This window comes from Notothenia rossii (genome assembly GCF_949606895.1).
Source record: "Notothenia rossii genome assembly, chromosome: 2".
NCBI classification, from domain to species: Eukaryota; Metazoa; Chordata; class Actinopteri; order Perciformes; family Nototheniidae; genus Notothenia; species Notothenia rossii.
In genome coordinates, this window is record NC_136904.1 from 15,497,134 (window position 1) to 15,501,951 (window position 4,818).

Below are 4,818 nucleotides of genomic sequence, written 5' to 3' on the forward strand. Positions count from 1 at the left end.
GCCAAGTGGATTTCTTGAATGGACAAGAAAGAGTGTGTGAGCAGATTATGATGCCTGTCGACACAGCACTGAAATACCTTATCACAGGCCACAGTAGCAACAGTTTCCTTTGTATAAAGAGTTAAATGAACCCTTAGAAACAAAAGAGTTGGTACAGCATGTGGCTCTTTGCAAATAATTTGATGTAGGTTTTATATTCTCTTTCTGCCTCCTGTGGTGCGTCTGAATGAGACGGACATTTCTGAAGTAGATACCCCTGATAGTAATCTTTTCTCTTCAACACTACACTTATTATAGATTATTACATGCGTAGACTATATCCTTCAGGCCATACATTGTAATGTATGCTGTTTGATGGTTGCTTTTAACTCAAAAGAGCACAATACTTAGAACAATTGTATTTTCAAAACAACCAGGAAGAGACTTTAAAATACTGCAAATCATTTGCTATTTTCATTGGCCTTTCATCAAAATCCATGTATTAATAGCCTTATATAAACCAATATGCTCTTTGCTTTGAAAGTGTGGTAGGCACATTGTAAGATAAGATAAGGCAACGTTGTGGTCCATTACATTTCATGAAATTGAAAGTGGTTATTTTTACTGCATTCTATTAAAGAAGTGTAAAACGGACATAAGATTACATAAAATACAATAAGGGGTAGATACATAAAATCAAGTTTTCAACAGTGACAGTGCTGAACAGTGGATATGTTTGTGTGACAGGGGGATGAAAGTTATTTTAAAGGTCCCATGTCATGGCCATTTCCACTGATCATAATTCCATTGTTTAGGTAAACTAAAATACATTTATACTGTGCAATTTTCCAAACTCACATTGGTTTCGCATACAGCATCTCTGTAAAGTACGTGTATTCAGCAGTATTCACTCTCTCCACTAAACGGCTCGGAGCTGCATGCACTGAGTGTGTGTGTGAGGAAGTCCGTGGATTGTTCAATTTGGACCAATCAGCGGGGGCTTAACGTAATGGCTCCGCGGACGTAACGTAACGGCTCCACGGATTGGCCCATTTGCGGCCAATCCGGCTACTGGCCATTCCTACGACACAGTACCCAGGAAGTAAACAATGGACAATGACGCATCCCCAACGACGCGTTTTGGGGAGGTATTTTCTGTGTTAGAGTTTTACTCGCTACAGGGTGTACTTTGAGGGTTTTGACTCTGCAGACCGTTTACATGCATAAAAACCTTCACAACACACAAGGGGACGGGTAATAACCGGAAAAGCATGACATGGGCCCTTTAATATGTCTATCTTTAGGGTGTCCACAGCAGAGGAAACTAACTACTTTTTGTAGCCACTTTTCCTGACCATTGTAACCTTATGTCTCCAGGCAGATGGCCTGAGTGATGAGTGAAGGGACAGGGAGCTCTTATTTTAGATGAAGGGAGCCTTTTTAGTTCTTGCCAAGTCCTATAGGTTTTGGAATTGCAAATGTCTAATGACGTTGCTTGCCTGGTTACCTACCTAGGTCAGCTTGTTTCTGTGACAAACTGAACATTTCACATACCAGGAGATGATGATATGAGGGGGAACACTGTCAGCGAGGCCCTGTAACAAAAATAATGAGATGAATGTTAACCAATTCCTGTCAGAATCTATATTCAATTTTTTGTGTATTGCTGCTGTGATGGTAAGTAGAAATGAGAATTTATTTTACGTATTTAAATCCAAAATTAGTGAATGTATTGTACATCAAGTATAGTTAAGATAGAAGATAGATAGAACCGGAGGACGAAACCCTCTTTATTTTTGTCACACACGCACAGAGCACACACAGTGAAATTGGACCTCTGCATTTAACCCCTCCTAGTGCTAGGAGCAGGGGTAGGAAGGGACAGGATGTACCAACAACAACAATGTGCCATGTTTTTATAACACCAGTACTTGATGTCAATATGTATAATGTTGCAAAATAAACTGAAGCTGTTGCATCCAATTATGCCTTGTAATTAATGGATATTAAATTCATGTGCGAGACAATGTCATCACATGCTTCATCTTTACAATCTACTGTATCTATGCATGAACTGATTTACCATATCATTAACTAACTACTGTAATAACTACTTTCATATCCTTCTAACATTTGATAGGATTGCTATGAACCACATGAAAGAAACTGTATTCAGATAAATGATTTGCTACGGTTTACCTATCTAGCTCTGAGTGTAGTAATTGAAGCTTTAATGTATACTCATAAGAACAGGAAACACTTGTTTTCTTATAACATGAATGTGGATACTAAAACGATGAATTTATTAAATACATTGAAAACTTAACTGGTTTAGCAGGTCATTTTACTTTGAATAAACTTTCTTCGCTATTGAATATCACTGTTCCATGGCTTTATCATCCTGGGAAACTAAGTATTCAACTATTAACTTTCACCACTACAAACATTGCATCAAGTAATCACCACATCAGCCCTCTTCAACCTTACAAGAAGAAGATGCAATGCCTTTTCCTGGTGAATCTAACTCACCATTGCACTTTTCCATCTGTCACTAGATGTGTTATCTTAAAGGTTGTTTCCTTGAAGGCTGCTATCTATGGATGGTTTGATGTTGTGGGGCTTCACATGAATAATGCATTCTCCTTAGAATGAGTGTCAAGGGTCTACCATATTGCCTTTACGACAACTAGCCTTCAGCTGCGTGCCATCTGGTTAATGACTATGACCTTGTCCCTGATTATACCTCACCATGTGTGAGCATCATGATGGAATATCATCAAAAAGAGAGAAAAGGACAGGGTGGGTGTGCGTTTTCATTGCAGAGACAGAGATGTGTGGGTTGCTGGTTAAGGTCTTGGTAGTGGGTGCTCTGTATGACACATTTCTAGTAGGCTGTACAACTGAGATCTAGCAAGGTAGACAGTAACAAGGAAGGGTAGAGGCGCTCTTTCCAAGAATCATTCCACTTGGTGGTATAATTATATGTCTGGCATTTACTCTACAGCACATAGGTACATTCTGACATTTTAGATACGGCTTCTTACAGGCAACAACCATTAGCACATGTCTAATATGAATTTAATTAGTGTGGTTGTATTCACTCAGATTCTACATTTTTAACACCCATATTTGTTTTTTAACAGGGGAACCTCTTACTGTGTACTGGAATGATTATACATAACTATATGAAGCATCTTACTATGTTGAGCAATATAATGTACACATATCTTTGCACCAAATATCCACAAGTTACATTTTTACTTTTAATCAACCCAATGGGCATAATGCAATATCACTCCTCATCCACTAAATCAGGAGTCATTAGTGGACTGGAAGAATAGCTTTTTCACAAGGAAATAGAAATGTGTAGCTATAAGATAACAGCATTATTCTTCTTATCTGACTCTGGGTGGGGTCACACACAGCAATATTTGCTGTGCTCTGCATCAAACGGCTTATCTTGTGTTTACCACTAGACAGCAGGTCAGGTTTGAAACAACATTTTGTCCTGTTATGCACAGAATATGTCTTGGCAAGATACTGTAACGTTCTGAATACTTCATTAGGGTAAGGGGAAACCAGATCCCGGCCAATACAAAGTCCAGCACATGAACCACATAACACCATAGTGGGCCTCTTTAATATACTGATTTATGGTCCTGGTAGGTGAAAACTTGGATACAGCCCGGCTAGCTGCTTTCTTCTTGAATTTTATAATCTAAGTTTGACCATCGGCTAGCTGTACATTTTGTACAGATAAGAGTGATATTAATCCCATCAAGAAAAACAAATAACCACTCAGCATATCATCTGGTTGCCCGTCCTACTTTCCTTTTATCCATATTTGTGCAAAAGGCTTTAAGTTGGAGAATATTTATGCCAGCTTTTATGGCTTGTGCCTCTAGTAAGGCTGGTAATGTTAATAATGGATCCACACTGTTAATGCAACTGGGATTGCTTCTGTTAATCCTATGTATTTCAGTATATAACAATCAAGGGAACACATGAATAAAATATGAGGAAAAACAAAGATATTAATGAATTTAATTGCCTTCTTGATTAAATTATGCAGAATTCCAAGAGGAAAGCTGGTGTCTCAAGTATCAACCTTTTTAGATTCATGTGTAATAGATAGGAGATAAATCAAAATGAGATGTTGAGAGTTTTAGGTCAACTTTCAATAATGTGATTAACTATTAATTGCAAATTATTATTCTGTTATAGATACAATAGTATAGCAATTAAGGCTGCCTGACGGCCTCTTTTTATTTCTCTCTTACATTATGATTAGCTTTGAGCGTCTTGTTATTCTCTACTATAGTGTTTAACATGTCATGTGTGTTTTGGTCCACTGGTCTAATTATGTGGCTGTCTAAAAACACTTGCATTGTGAAATGGAGACTCACGGATATTTACAATATCTAAAGTGGTTTAATTAGTAGACACAATACAATGACAACACTGTAAGTATCCATATCTGAGAGGGCATACTCTTCCTTTATGCAGCTGGCTTAAAAAGGTGAAATAAATACTTTATCTTGTAAATGTTACACATACGGGTTATCAAAAGATGTTTTTCATACAGCAGTGTTAGAACTATTTCACTTCAGTAAAGTATTTTGTTGCACTGTATTCAATTGCTGACTTGGTTTATAGTCTGGTTTGCTTTCCTTTCACATGTGGTCTATAAGGCCATTTGTGATTGACTGTTGGAAGCTGCAATACTCTATAGTACTCAAATTTCCTCTTGATTGTGTTAAGAATATATGCAGTAGACTGGACAAAAGGAAAACATTCAACTGATTTCCTGTACCCCAGTCATCAATAGATGGAACCTTT